Source organism: Chelonoidis abingdonii, chromosome 4 (assembly GCF_003597395.2).
Source record: "Chelonoidis abingdonii isolate Lonesome George chromosome 4, CheloAbing_2.0, whole genome shotgun sequence".
NCBI classification, from domain to species: Eukaryota; Metazoa; Chordata; order Testudines; family Testudinidae; genus Chelonoidis; species Chelonoidis abingdonii.
In genome coordinates this window covers 7216049-7232029 of record NC_133772.1, presented here as the reverse complement: position 1 = coordinate 7232029, position 15981 = coordinate 7216049, and the positions used below count along the sequence as shown (strand labels likewise).

Genomic DNA, 15981 nt, shown 5'->3' with positions numbered 1-15981 from the left:
TTTCAAGCCCAGAACTAGAAAGGAACGCGACTTCCATTTAAAGCAGTTGTTAATGGAAACTGCACTCCATCCAGCACCACCTGACTGCCAAGGCCTGGGCCTGAGCTCAGTGTGGAGTGCCCCAGTGTCAGTCCACAAGCTGGTACTAAGGAAGGACTCTGGTGCAAGAGACCCTTGGTACTAAAGATCCCTGGCACCACAGAAGGCGGACAGAGGGCGCTCTTCTCAGAGAGCGAGACCATCGGGGGAGGCTTTGCTGCTCCAGAGGAAGGACTCGGCTTCCAAGCAGCAAGAGCTCGTGCCATCAACTCTGGCGCCCCATTTGCACCATTGAGCCCGGCACTCAGTGACTCTCTGGCTGGGCAGTGCCTGGTGGAGGCGCTGGAGCCTCCCTCCACCCAGGACACTTTCAAGGCTGTCGAGGATCTTGTAGAAATTATTGCGCCTCAGCTCCTTACTGTTAGAGAGAAGCCTCCGGCACTGCCTAGACGGGTGCTATCTAGAGGCAAGCCCGCAATGATGAGACTCCTTGTCGCCAGACCAGCTCCGTTCCTGTCATTGCTCCTGGTCTCCATCACCGCAACACTCCCTGGCACCGGCTTCAGTACAAGATTGCGCAGGGCCAGGAGCGTGATGATCTATGTGTCCGGCACTGAGGGGTCAGCACTGATCGTGAACACCCTTGCTGAGCTGGTACCGAGACACGGCACCAGAGCACAGCAGGCGTTGTCCACCACCGGACACGCGGCACCGGTCTCGGTCGTCAGACAGCTTCTGACGACCTCTTCACGGCACTGACCGCTGGATCAGGGGTTGTGGGCACCGGTATCCTTGGACTTTGAGGTCGACGCCTATTACTTGACGTGCAGTAGGCATAGGTCAGATAAGTGCCAGAGACATGTACAGCTGCCCTGGCAGCCACAGTGGCCGCCTGCCATGCAATGGCCCTTTTGGACCCCTTAGGCTTACCGTCAGGCCTAGGGTACTCCTTCCAGGGTTTCTAGGTTGGTGGAATTGGGATGTCACCCTTCCCAGTCACCAATGGATAGACCTGCCCCTCGGGTTACAGAAGCAACTCTCTCCAGACTGCCCTCTCATACTACTGAGGAGACAGTGGAACTGGCTCCAGACCCATCTGTAGCCCAGGTAACATCCGACTGTGTCGAACCACTGGACAAGTCCAATGCAACCCAGGAGCAACCTGGGGAGATAGAGGGACATGAGGACCCTGTACCCCCACTCGATTCCTTGTCATCCTTGCCTAATGAGGCAGCGGCAGGAGCTTCCACCCATTGATCACAGGGCACTCCAGGACCTGCTCCACCACATTGCCCATAACATAGGCCTACAGGCGCAGGAAGTCATTGAGTCAGAGGACCCAATGGTGGACATTCTCGCCCCAGAAGGTCCTTCCAGAGTGGCGTTGCTGGTCATTAAAACTATTCACAATTATAATACCCTGTGGCAGACTCCAGCCTCCATTCTGCCCACCGCCAGAGGTATATAGAGAAAGTACTTTGTTCCCTCCAAGGAATATGAATTTTTATTCTCCCACCCACACCCTTGCTCCCTGGGGGTCTCGGTGGTGAATGAGAAGGAGCACAAGGGGCAGTAGGTGCTGGCACCCAAGGCTAAAGAGGTCAAACGTATGGACCTCTTTGGCAGGAAAGTGTATGCTGCGGGGAGGAGGGGTCCCACAGCTGAGGATAGCCAACCAACAAGCTATCCTCAGCAGGTATAACTTTAACGCTTGGGACTCTATGTCCAATACAAGGAGTTGCTCCCCACTGAGTCAAAGGCAGAGTTCTCAGCTCCTGTTGAGGAGGGGAAGGCATTGGCCAGGACATCCCTACAGGCCTCCCTTGACTCGGCTGACTCTGCAGCATGTACTATCTCCTCTGGGATGGTCGTGAGGAGAACTGCCTGTCTCCAAGCTTCCGGGCTTACCCCGGAAGTTCAACAGACCCTGCAGGACCTTCCCTTTGAGGGCTCAGGGCTGTTTTCGGACCAGACAAACTCAAGGCTTCACAACTTCATGAAGACTTGAGGGCAACTATGAAATCTCTGGGGATGCACACTCCTGCTACCCAGAGAAAGCCCTTCAAGCCTCAACCCCAACAGCAGCAGATGCAATACCAGGTCCACCCGAGGCAGGATACATACCGTTTTAGGGGCAGGAACAATAGGGGTAGACCTTCTAACCCTCTCTCAGGCCAAGGGCAGGGCCTGACCAAACTATCATTGGGATCCAAGCAAGGATTTTGAAGGGATGCCCGAGGACAGCATACCAGCCACTATCCCAGATCCTTCCCTATACTTTCTGAACTGTCTATCCCACTTCTACCATGCGTGGTCCTATATAGCATTGGATTGCTGGGTTCTTCGCATGGTAGAAGTGGGATATTCTCGCCAATTCTGCTCCTCCCCTTCCTCCCAACTCCCTCACCCGTCCCTTTTCAGGGACCTCTCTCACAAGCAACTCCTTATCCAGGAGGTGCAATTGTTCCTCGCCATAGGGGCAGTGGAGGAGGTTCCTCAGGAGCTATGGGGCAAGAGATTCTACTTCCATTATTTCCAAATCCCCAAGGCAAAGGGGGGGTCTCAGACACATCTTAGATCTGCGTGGACTCAATAAGTTCATGGTACAGCTGAAGTTCCACATGGTCTCCCTAGGCACAATTATTCCTTTCTTGGATCGGGGGGACTGGTATGCTGCCCTCGACATGAAAGACGCATACTTTCACATAGCCATTTGGCTGGCCCACAGACGTTTCCTGAGGTTTGTTGTCAACTACATACACTATCAGTTCACGGTGCTCCCATTTGGTTTATCAACAGCCCCCCGAGTGTTCACCAAGTGCATGTCTGTGGTCGCAGCCTTTCTCTGCAAGAGGCAGGTACAGGTGTATCCCTACCTTCATGACTGGCTACTGCGGAGGCAGTCCAGGGAGCACATGGAGTCCCAGGGTCTGGTTAGTCAGAGAGACCTTCCAGAGACTAGGTCTCCTCCTCAATGTGGACAAGTTGAAGTTGTCACCGACCCAACTAATAGAAGTCATTGGGGTGGTGCTGGAGTCAGTTCAGGCAAGAGCCATACTACCAGAGTCCAGATTCCAAACACTATCAGGCATCATTCAGACTCTCAGACGATACCCCACCACAACCATGAGGACATGCCTCAGACTCCGTGGATACATGACAGTATGCACCTATGTGGTCAGGCATGCCAGACTGAGGCTCAGACCACTCCAGGCATGGCTCACCTCAGCTTATTACCCAGGTCGAGACACTTTGGACTTGGTAGTAACAGTACATGTGTGAGTCTTAGATACCTTAGGCTGGTGGTTGGACCTTCGCATAGTCTGCGAAGGAGTCCCATTCAACACCCCTCCACCGTCTATGACCTTCGTAATGGATGCGTCAGCAGTGGCGTAGCCAGGTTTTCAGTGTAGGGGGAGCAAACATAAAAAAGGCATCCTCCCTTGGCTCTTCCTCTGGCCACACCCCCCCTTGGTTCCTCCTCTGGCCATGCCCCACGACCACCGCTTCCACGCCTGCCGCCCTGAGGGGAAGCGGCTGCTTCCACTGAACCCCGCTAGCTACGCTACTGTGCGTCAGACCTGGGTTGTGGGGCCTACCCAGGAGATCTAAAGACTCAGGACAGGTGTTTGCAGTCTGATATCCAGCTCCACATGAATATAAAGGAGCTCAGAGCAGTGAGACTAGCCTGCCAAACCTTCCATGATGACAGAGTCAGTGCGTGGTGATGCTGGCCAACAACTCCACCGCCATGTTTTACATAAACAAGCAGGGTGGAGCCCACTCCTCCCCTCTCTGTCGGGTGGCTGTCCAGCTGTGGGATTTTTGTATAGCCTACTCCATTCACTTGGAGGCTTCCTATCTCCCAGGAGTATGGAATGAGCTTGCGGACCACCTCAGCAGGACGTTCTGCAACCACAAATGGTCCATCCAGCCAGATGTCATACATTCCATCTTCCAAAGGTGGGGTTTCCCCAAGTAGACCTATTCGCCACCAGGAGCAACAGGAAGTGTCCAATGTTCTGCTCTTTCCAAAAGCACAGTCGGGCTCTGTCTCGGATGCATTCATGCTACCCTGTGAGGACCATCAATTGTATGCCTTCCCACCGATACCACTTGTCCACAAGGTACTGCTCAAGATCCACAGAGACAAGGCAGAGGTAATTCTGCTGGCACCTGCATGGACACACCAACATTGGTACACCATGCTTCTGGAGCTGACAGTGGACACCCTGATCGCGCTGCCGCTCCTCCCCTGTCTGATCACACAGGACCACGGCTGTCTCCTTTACCCAGACCTCCAGTCCCTCCATCTCATGGCTTGGAAGCTTCATGCTTAAACCCAATGGAGCTCCAATGCACAGAATCATTGAGGGAGGTGCTGCTTGGCAGCAGGAAACCTTCCACCAGGGCCACTTACCTAGCTAAGTGAGAAAGGTTCTTGTGCTGATGTGAGCGCAGTCGTGTACCTCTACTTCAGGCATCTATACCATTCATCCTGGTGTATCTACTGCATCTGAAGCAGCAAGGAATGGCCGGATCATCCATCAAAGTACACCTCACAGCCATCTCAGCGTTCCACCCGGGAGAGTTGGGGGACTTGGTATTGGCCAACCCTATGGTGAGCCATTTCCTTAAAGGCATGGAATGTCTATATCCCAGTCTCGACCACCGGTACCTGCTTGGGACCTCAATCTGGTCGTAGCTAGGCTAATGGGGGTCCCATTCGAGCCACTGGCTACATGCGCCCTCCTCTCTTGGAAGGTGGCATTTCTGGTTGCCATCACATTGGGCAGGAGCGTGTCAGAGTTAAAAGCATTAACCTCCGACACCGCCCCCACAAGTCTTCCACAAGAACAAAGTACAGCTCAGACCACACCTGGCCTTCCTGCCCAAGGTGGTATCCTAAATCCATGTTGGCCAAGACATTTTTATACCAGTTTTCTAACCCAAGCGACATGCTAATGCCCAGGAGTAGAGGCTTCACTCACTAGATGTCCAGAGAGCACTAGCATTCTACACTAAGCGCACAAAGCCTTTCAGGAAGTTGAACCAATTGTTTGTAGCGGTGGCAGACCAGATGAAGGGGCTTCTGGTCTCCTCACACTGCATTTCTTCCTGGATCACGGACAGTATCCATACCTGTTATGACCTCGCCAAGGTCCCAGACCCAGCTATTACAGCTCACTCAACATGAGCACAAGCCTCATCTGCCACTTTTCTGGCCCAAGTGACCATCCAGGAGATCAGCAGAGCGGCAACCTGGTCCTCAGTGCACATGTTTACCACCCACTATGCCATCACCCAGCATGCTAGAGAGGTCAAGAGCGGTTCAGCAGAGCGGTTCTCCAATCAGTGATTCCTTAAACTCCAACCCCACCCCCATGGGAGAACTTGTGAATCACCTGATTGGAATCGATGTGAACATACACTCAAAGAAGAAAAGACAGTTACTCACCTTCTTGTAACTGTTGTTCTTCGAGATCTGTTGTTCATGTCCATTTCAATACCCACCCTACTTCTCCTCTGTTGGAGTAGCCTGCAAGAAGGAACTGAAGGAGGGCCGGGTCGGCCAGGTTGTATATAGAGCACCATGAGGGCGCCACTCCAGGGGGCTTCCTGGCCGAACCAACGGGGGCTTCTGAGGGAAAAAGTTTCGACTATCGTGCACACGGCGCTCACACACCTGATTGGAATGAAGGTGAACAACACATCTCGAAGAACAACAGTTACAAGAAAGTGAGTAACCGTCTTTTTGGAAATAGGTGTCTTCAGATGGATTAGCTGTAGTTTTCCAAACCAACCTGTTGTTTTTTCCTGCCAATGTCTTTTGTCTCTCTAGATCCCTTTGTAGTATTTCTCTACACTCAACGCTGTTTTAAACACTCTCCATTTAGTGCCTAGTCCTACTTCCCTTGAAGTCAATGGGAGCAGTATCAGATTCAATTGGCATACTGTTTACATCTGACCCCTTCCAGATCTGCATGAAAGATACAATTCTCACAGGCCATAACAGAGATCCCTGCAGCATCGCATTAGATGCCTCCCCAGAAATTGATACTCAATTGTTTATCATTTCCTTTGCTTACAGTCCTTCAATGTACATGGCCTTGCCACAGTGGGGATTTTCTGAAATCCTTCCATCATTGTGCCTAGTACTGGTGACCTCTACTAGGCAGGGTGGGCGTGCCAGTATAGGCCAACCACCAGTGATTTTACCACTGTGTCTTCTAGACCTGCTCTGAGCAACATTACACAGAACAGTGATGAAAATGTAGCAGATAGCCAGTTTACACAGGTGCTTTGATGTTTCATAAGCAATATATGTCCGGGGTTCTCAACCTTCTTCTCTCTGATGCCCCCTTAACATACTGTAAAAACTCCATGGCCCATCTCTGCCACAACAATTGTTTTTCTGCATATAAAACCCAAGGCTGGCATTAGGGGGTAGCAAGCAGAGCAACTGCCTGGGCCCCGTGCCACTGGGGAGCCCATAAAGCTAAGTTGCTCAGGCTTTAGCTTCAGCCCTGAGTGGCAGAGCTCAGGGCCCTGGGTTTCAGCCCCATGCGGTGGGGCTTCATCTTTCTGCCCTGGGCCCCAAAAAATCTAATGCTGGCCCTTCTTGGTGCCCCACTGAAACCTGCTTGCAGCCCCCTCAGACCCCTGGTTGAGAACCACTGATATATGTTGCAGCAGGCAGCCAGGGCTGTAGGAAAGAGATCCTTATTGAGCATGCACAGTGGCCAGGGTTAGATGCTAAAAGGCGTATGTTTGTCTGGCAGCAGATTGGCCCAGCTTGCATGCTTGAGCCCCTGTGTCACACCAAATACATTTGTTAGTCTTTAAGGTGTCCTCATTCTGTTTACACCAAACTAAGTTACTCCTGAAACCTGACCCTCTTTCTCTATTTCCATTCATTGTTCTGCACCCACTGTTGCTTGGTGGGAGAATTTCAGGAAATCCTCTGTGTAAAGACAGCCCATGAGATTGGTGTTCCTTAGCCAGGCTAACAGGAAAAAGATCACACTGCAGGTGCAGTAGCTGATACGGACAGGACACTGCTATAAGGATGCTCATATTGCTGAGGCCTGAGTCTCCTCTGACTAAAACTGATTTTATACCACTACTGCACTCAGGGTTGGCTTTAGGAAGTGCGGGGCCCAATTCGAACAGTTTCGATGGGGCCCCGGCTGGGATGACTAAAAAAAAGCCACATGTAAAAAAACACGTGGAGCTTGTACTCACCAGGCGGTGCTCCAAGTCTTTGGTGGCACTGAAGGACCCGCCACTGAAGTGCTGCCGAAGACCCGGAGCAAGTGAAGGACCCCCTGCCGAAGTGCTGCTGGAGACCCAGATCGCCGCCAGGTGAGTAAAAATTAAAAGTCACCTCTAGCCAGGGAAGGGATTCTCACTGGACGCAGGGCCCTCTTAGGCATGGGGCCCAATTCGGGGGAATTGGTGGAATAGGCCTAAAGCCGGCCCTGACTGCACTGAAACTGAGGTAAAACAAGAGGAGTATCAGGTCCCCGGGTGTTGATATGGCACTGCTGCAAGGAAGCTCTTGCTTGTGGAATTACAGTTGGCACTGATGGGGGATTTCTGGCAGAAAGCAGTGCTACAAGGCTCAGAAGGGAATGTGGAGAACAGAATGAAAGAATTTGCTCTAAAATGACAAATGTGTACGATTTAGGCACCTAAAGTATTTAAAAGCATTTTAAAAGTATTTAGGCACCTAACTTTAATTGAAATCAATGGGAGTTAGGCACCTAAATACCTGTGAAGGTCTGGGCCAATGTGCCCTCTAGCATGTAGAACTTTTGGAGTATCAAACACCTCAACATCAGGCGTACATTTTGAATGCACAACAACCATATCAAGGCCTGATTCTGCTGCAGCAGAAGTTGATAACAGTTTTGTCGTTGACTTCAGTGAGACCAGTATCACACCGCAACTTTGTACCTGCTCAAATGAAAACTGAGTGCCTAATAAAGAAAAAAACTCTGTTTAAAACTTATTTTTATAGAAATATCCAGATAATACCACCCTCCCAGCAACTCCCCCACTGAACCTGGTGCAGCAAATAGCACTAGATATCTTCCAGGTTATCACTCTTTTGCAAACGTAGAGTAAACATCCTTTAGGGCCCTGATGAAAGAAAACTTGTTGAAGCTTTTGTCTCTCTCTCTTGATTGGTGGGTTGGAATTTACAAACTGTGAATTGGATTAAATTAGTAATACAAAGCAAAAGAGCTATTTTCTTCAGTGATTTGAGAAGAAAGGGAGGGAAGTAAATTCCTTATCCATTCTAGACTTTTAAATTCAGTTGCTTAATTGCCAGCAAAAGTCATTGACTGAAATAAAACAAGAGCTGATTGCAACTCCCACAATCTGGGCTCATATAATTAAAACAAAAACAGCAGAATCAAGGTTGAATTTCAAATCTGAAATTCTCCCTAGATCCAAATATTTCCCCACACATCTTTTGTACTATTGTCCTTCCTTCATTTCACCATACTTGCAAAGATGGGAAACATATAAATAAAAAGCACAGGAGACAAATAAAAATGAAGATATTTATTCTCATTTGCAAACAGGCAGAGGAAGTGAGTGGGAGAAAGAAACATACAGATCAAAAGAAACTGGACTGTGAATTGCAGATCACATCAATACATTTATCATCCTGGCAAGCCTGTTTTAAACATCTTTCTTGCAATTGGTTTTTGTCATATATTTTTATTTATTTTGTTCCTCCCTCAAAAGTTAATTTCTGCCCTCATCCTTTTGTTGTTTTTTTTCCCCTTTTTTCTTTTTTCCTTTTTTTATTTTCTACAATAAAGTTTTCTATTGGATAGTGCCGGGTCCCTCATTGATGTCTGCTTCCCATTGGAGCTTCACAGAAGCTGACATCACTTAGGGAAAGAGGGGTTGGGCGTTGGGCTTGGTTGGAAAGCTTAGTTTGTTACCACCGTCCCCGCCAGCTTGTCTTTGGCTGGGTCGGGTGCAACTTCCATTTTAGGTGTTGGATCTGAAAGAGGAGGCGAGGAGAAAAAAAAGCCAGAAAGGAAGAAGTAGCAGTAGCAAATCCTAGAGGGAGAAAGGTGGAGGAAAAAAATCACTACATTGGCTGCTTTGCTTTTTTTTTTATTATAAACCAATACATTTTGGCAGGGTTTTGTCACATATTTTGCCTCTTATATTTCCTTTAGAGATTTGTTGGAAAAGTCCACATTAGAGTTCTGGGTGTGTGTGTTTGTTTGCAAAGGGACCGTAAAAAGGATCTCACGGAGGGAAATTTTGTTGAAGACTGACCTTGTCACCATGAGAGATTAGAAGGGAAGTTATAGGACAGAGGAACAGCCACACTGACAACTTTTTTTATTTATTTTTGCTTTTATTTCTTCCCCCGGTACTTACAAAAACTCACAAGGAGGAGAAACAAACTTATAGATCTCGCGAGTGCAGCTCCTGAGAAGGGAGAAAGCCAGGGTAAGAATCGTGGTTTGGTTTTTTTGTTTGTTTGTTTGTTTTGGGGGGCTGGGGGAGGTTGGTAAATTCATCTCCTTTCTTGTTTTAGCTTTTGTTGTTCACTTTGGATTTTTGTTCCTTTTGTGCTGCAAACTGACAACGCCTCCTGGGTTGAGTTGTTGGGAATCTGTTGTCTTTTTTGTGGTGTCTTCTGTGCAGGCTGGGGGAGGAATGTGCTTGGGTTTGGAAAGTGGGTTTTTGGTTTTATTTGCGCCATTTAAGATATTTATTTTAAAGCTTTTTTGGAAAGCTGAGTTGTGGGGAGGTTTTGCAGTTGATGATAAAGTATTTTTATGAAGCTGTATTCTGGTTGGGAGTGTTGTAGTCTATTCTTTATGTTTCAGATCCACACTTTCTGCTTGGGTGGATCCCATTTTTTTTCCCCCCAGGTGCAGTTGGGTGGGGGCCGTTCGCTTCTTAGTCTTGTAAAACGAATCCATGTTGAGTTAGAACCTCTTTTTAATTCTTGATGGGGGGGGGGTGTCAAAAAGATTTGGGAAAGGGGGCTTTTTTCCCAGATTCTAAGTTCTAATCAACAGTTTGAAGTGGATGAGGAATGACCGTCTTAACGCCTCTGTTTAAGTGTAGCAAGCTAAACCCGGCCCACAGTCTACGCCCGAGACTTGGCTTATTTTAAAACTTACTGGGGGACGAAGCAAAATTAAAAAAGGCTTTAAGCAAACTTATTTTGAAGCCGTACTTTAGGAACTCCGAGTCTAACATACTTGTATTGTACTTTTTGTTTTGTTTTGTTTGTTTGTTTCCCTGTAACTTTCCTTAAGCTCTTATGTTCAGTCTCCTGGAAATGTGTTGAGGATTGGGGGTTTTAGACGCTGCTAAGAATGTACTTGTGTAGCCAGCTCATTGGGAACCAGGATGTTGGGCTAGTTTCTAGTCCTGAGAGTCGTCATCTGTAAACTTAACTCCTCCATTCAAAACAAAACAAAAGCCTGAAATTCGATACGGCATTAATTGCAACAAACTGGGTAGAGAGAGTCTGTGCTACTGTTTAAAATTATTATAGGAAGGCTAATTTGTCTCCTAAGCATAATTTTAAGAACATACTTTCTTTTCTCTTTCCTTCTTTGCTGTGCAGAGATTGTGATGCCTTATGTTAGACTTAAGGCTCTTGTGGCCAGAGATCCTGGGGGAATTTTCCGGGTGGGGAAGAAAGCAGGAAGCACTCTTATTTCTGGAAACTTGTTAAGACTTATGTTCTGCATCTAAGCACCTGCCTCTCTTCTCCACCCCCTATCCCGGTTTTGGTCCTGGGTGCATCAGAGCAAGAAAAGAGGGTGTTCTGTTTAGAGAGTGGCTAGAGCAGGGTTTGGAAATGGTCTATGGGTTTCAGTGGTGGCTCATGTTCTATTTAGTACCCCTCCTAATTTTTCTCTCTCCACCCCTTCCCTGTCTGGATATAAAAGGTTGGTGTAAGAGGGTAGCTGCTGTGAACAACTCAGGGTGTTGGCTGTAGCAGCCTTTCACAGCCAAGGAGCCCAGAGAAAGTGCTCTGACAGCTGGGGAAAGAACACAGGGACTTCTAAAAGTAGATTCAGAATGACTTGATGTCTCTGCTGGGTGGCCGTGAGTGGTGCAACTCTTTGTAGGTTGCAGTACTTTCCACCTCCAAAGCTGATTGATCACAGGAACAGGGTATTGCAATCTTGTGGTCTATCAGTAGCACAGTGTACATAGGGCCTGGTGTGTGGCCTTGGGCTTGCTTATTGCCATAGAACATTGTTGAACCTGCTCCTCCTCCTCCCGACATGCTAGGAGTTATGTGGCTGGGTTCTAGGGTGTCTGTGCTTTGAGTGAAGCATGTAATCTTGACCTCTTGTGTCCCTTCTCTCCCTTCCCCCACAAAAAGCTGCCTTTCTGTGCCAACCTCCCAATTGGCACATGGAGCAGGAGAGAGAATGCATCTCTCTTTAGACAGGCATTCAGTGTTGGAGTAAGGGGTGTCTGGCATTGCAACTGGTATCCTACTCTTCCCCCCCCCCCCCCCCCGTGACATAGCTCCCTTTGTGTTGGAGTAAGGGAAGTTGCTTGTGTGTGTGTTGGAAGCAGAGAGTATTTTGGGGTATGCAGGCCTTTCCTGGGCAGTGGGGGGGGAGGGGTGTATTCGGGCCCAAGGTTGTGTGCTGTAAATCTTTTCAGTGATTCCTCCCTAAGATTTTGGCATGTGGAAGGGGAGAAAGAGTTGGGAATTGGGATTAGGTATGTGTGAGGAACTCAGTGCAGACTAGACTAAAGCTGGCCAGGGCAGATCTAAAACTCTCTTTCTAGACTCTCCTGTTATCTATTTTGCCTCCTCCTTTGTTCTTGCAGGGAAGGGACTGCTGGGTGGAGCCCATCTATTTCTCCCCCACTCCTAAAAAAACACAAAACCCAACCCCAAAGCAGGCTCCTGGTAATGTGGCAGCTATTTATTATAATTATAATAATAATTTAAAAAAACCCTTTTTCTCTGGCTCAGGCCAACAAGTGACATTAAAATGTCTCCAGTAAAGGAATAATCCCACAGTAGCCCACTCCCAGGGGTGCTGGGTGCAGCATGCTATTTTTTTCCCTAGTATCGGGGATAGCTGTGTTAGTCTATATCCACACAAACAATGGGGAATCCAGTGGCATTTTAAAGATTGTTTTTGTTTTTTAGTTTAAGGTGTCACCAGCCTCCTCATTTCCCCCCCCTCACTTTCATTGGCAGCATTCTTGTCAAATAGCAGTGCATCTCTCTCATCCCCACCTTGCCTCTTCTGTGCCTCTTGTCCTGAGGGACTGCTGCCCTTTATCTTACAAAGCCCTCTTATAGAATTGGGGTTGTCTTTTTGGGGGCGAGGGGAAAGTAGTCTTGAAGGGATTCTGTCAGGTATTTATATGGCCCCCATCACCATAAATCTGAGCACCTTACAATTTTCAACGCATTCCCCCCACCACCTCCCCGAAGTATGGCAGTGCTGTTATCTCTATTTTACAGTCTCTCTGTGCCTCAGCTTCCTAAGTCTTTGGCAGAGCAGAGACTTGAATCCTGGTCTTCAAAATCCCAGGCTTGTGCTCTACCCACAGGACCATCCTTCCCCTCCAGGAAGGAGTCTGTGGGTCCTCTGAGGTGCCAGGATTCAGCATTCAGGCTCGATCATGTCTAAATATCTTGAATTCCATGGGTGCCTTAATAGTAGGACAGAGGCCTTGAACGCTTCTTCATCCCCCTTTCTTGCTTTGCTTGTCGTTTTTGGCTGTTTCTAGGATGGAGCATCACTGGGCATCTCACTGAGCCCAACTGGGAGGGGGATTCTTGAATCCTTTCTGTGCTTCCTGTTCATCACTTGGAACAGGACTAGATGTGGCTGTTATAATACTTAGCCTTTCCCTAGTGTCTTCAACCTGAGGCACTCAAAGCATTTTAGAGACACTAAACTTAGTCTCAGCCCCTCCTCAGTGGCAAGAAAACAAGATTGTCCCAAATTTACTGATGGAGAAACTTGAAGTATAGTGATTTCACCAAGATCGCATGGTGAGGTGGTGGCAGAGCTGGGAACAGGCTCTGGGGGTCTTGAATTCCAATCCCTTCTAACTATAGGATTATACATTTTCTGTGTTGTCCTGTCCTTCAGCTCCCAACGAAGTTACTGCTTGCCTATTTATGGTGGAGCAGGGGATTAGAACTGATGCAGACTCTAGTTTCCAGGTCCTCTTTCAAATTCAGATTGGAAACAAAGATGAACTTGGGAATCATCCTGTTCATTTCACCCTCTACTCCCTAATGCACATGGTTGTGAACATAGACAAACCACAAAACCTGGTGTGACCAGCTTTCTGCTCAGAGGCACAAGTCTGGAATAGCAAAGGGTGATGCAAGGCAGAACTGAGGTGCGTTGAAAGAACTGTTGGTGGGTGAGATTAGGAGCTGGACTGGAATAACAGGAGTGCTTTAGGGAAGCCTGCATGCTTTACGCCTGCATACAGTCCTGATTCTAAGCAGATAGCAAAGTAGGGGAGACTGTCACAGACACTGTTTGCTCTCATGCTTACAGGCAGTTTTGAACCTTGTCCTCTCAATGTCTGATGACCTCGTTTGGGACCCTGTGCATGTAGATGACTAACCTTTCCTTGTGTGGTGCATTCTTGCTGAAATCTTGTAAGGAGCCTTTCTAGAAGGGTAGGAAGAGGAAAACAGCTGGCTTGGTGTGTGCTGGACAACTTTGCTCGATTCATGCGGATTTTCTATTATATGACTAGCTGCCTCCCTTCTGGCTTGGATGCTAGGCCTTGGTGCAGTAGCTGTGGAGCTCAGGAAGATTGCTCCAGAGGACAGGGCTCAGTCTTGAGATTTGAGTGTTATTTCTCGCTTGTGCAGCCTCTCCTAAGGGAAATTGAGGCACAATCGGTAAAAGAGGAGTAGCTCTCTACTTTGGAGGAGTTGTCCAAGGATCTTAACGCTGAGTTAAACCTCACAACAAGTACCATTTGTGGCTGCATCAGGAAAAGTGAAACTCGATGGCTTCAGTGAGCCTTTATCCGGGAAGAAAATGACATCCTTTCCCATATAATTTCTTTAACAGCCTCTATTGCTAACAGGAATAAGTGGAGTCAGCCAATAGTTTGGGTTTATAAATGTACAGGTATGTTAGTTAATGGGATGATAAAACTCAAACCCAATGGATATTCTCAGTTATCCTGGGAAACTGCTCTGTGCCTTTCATAGGGATTGACAGTCTGAGGTACCTCAACTGTTGCTTGGAGGACAAGAATGTTATCTGTAAGCATAATGCTGTTGAGAAATATCTGGATTTATAGCCCCTTATAACCAAAGTCTTCTGGATCCACACAGCAGACGTGGGCCTGGCATAGCAGTAAAAGCTTCTGCCTTTGTGTCTCAATTCTGGGCCTAGTGTGGACAGTCCCCCTACATGTGAATGTGGAACTCTTGGCCCAGCTAGTCCTTGGTTAGAAGACCCACAACAACTGGGGCAATGGTGACCAGTTTGTGTGGAAACCTGTCTCACTAGGAAATCGGCTGACTCCCACCTGTTTTCATGTAGGCCGCCAGTGGTATCTACTTTCAGCCACTACCAACCTGTAGCCAGATTGGAACCAGGGCTCCAACAGACTTTTTTTGCCTCTTCCCCCCCCCCCCCCCAGTGATTCACTTGCAAGTAGTGATTTAGTGAAGATGGTTGATGTTTCTGTTGAGTTTTACTGCCAGGGAGACTTGTCCTGAGTAGAGTTGCTGATCTTGTTAACCAAAGAATTTACTAAGTTTCTTGTGTTCCCTTGTGTCTTGGGTGGGGACAAGGCCTGGGTTAGATATGGTTATTGACACCACATTGTCATCGAATCTTGGACAACAGCTTTCTGTTCCTCTTAAAGGAAGAGATGAATTTTCCCATTGGTGATATCACTTCTTATTTAGTGGTCTGTATCAAACCACACAACAAAGAGGGAGGGAACTGAGGGGGTGGCTGTAGAGGAAGCATGTGCTGCTTCATTATCAGGCAGTGTGTCAGGAGAGAGGAAGAGACACTTGAGCTTTTAATCAGGTGCCATCCATGCTCCTGCCTTTGCTTGTGAGCAAGGAATATGGACGTGTGTCTAAACCCTGATGTTCATACCTGGAATTTTGGCTGTGAGCCCTGGAAGCCAAAGGTGACCTTGGTCATTGACCTCTTAGGCCTGGTCTCAACCTACAACTTGGGTTGATCTAGCTATGTCACACGTACACGTGTGTGTGTGTGTGTAAAAATTCACCCCTCCTGAGAAGCTGTAGCTAAGCTGACCTGAACCCCAAATTAGATACCACTAGGCTGATGGAAGAACAGCCTTTCGAGATGGTGGATGTACTACAGCGATGAAAGAGGCTCTTCCATTGCTGTAGCAAGTGTCTGTACTACAGTGGCTCTGTTGTAAGCATGTGTATGTAGACCTACAAACTAAGGGTATATCTGTCTGCGCAAGAATGATGGGAGGTATCCCTTCCCTGCTTGTACAGTTGTCTTAGTAGTGTAGGCAGATCTGGCTCCAGCACCGCCATGCTGTTAAAAACAACTATTAACCATATCCTCCACCATGATAGCTGGTGTAGATGCATCCTGCGTGGTGCAGAAACTATTGCTGCTTGTGTAGCAAAGACTGGAGTGGTGATGTAGCACGGCCTTAACGATGATGTGGTGGCAAAGACTAGCCTCTCCTCCAGCAACTAGAGCAGTCTGCCAAAACATGGGAATTGGAGGGATTTCTGGGGTTTCCCTGAGAAGGTAGCACACTAGGAAACCAAGCAGCATTTACCAAAGCTGCAGTGAGACAGTTTTTTGCACCTCTTTTAAAATGGCTGTTAGTTACACAATAGGTTAAACGGCTTCTGGCTTCATGCTTATCTGTGTCCAGTGGACTTAATTTGGTAGCCCACATGCTAGAATG

At 48.0% G+C, this 15981-nt stretch overlaps 1 protein-coding gene across 9 annotated transcripts in view; it reads left to right on the top strand.

The window, feature by feature from the left end:
• The first annotated feature begins 8970 nt into the window (after positions 1–8970).
• The window catches only part of CTNND1 (catenin delta 1), a 71597-nt gene continuing 64586 nt past the window's right edge, over positions 8971–15981 (top strand). For 4 of the 9 annotated variants that reach the window (XM_075064785.1, XM_075064780.1, XM_075064772.1 and 1 more), the window contains exons 1-2: positions 8980–9137; positions 9467–9525. The gene's annotated coding sequence lies outside the window, so the exon portion shown is untranslated. Of the gene's footprint in view, positions 9138–9269; positions 9526–15981 lie in introns of those variants that run through there. The other 5 variants (XM_075064776.1, XM_075064775.1, XM_075064779.1 and 2 more) reach the window with 3 other exon arrangements.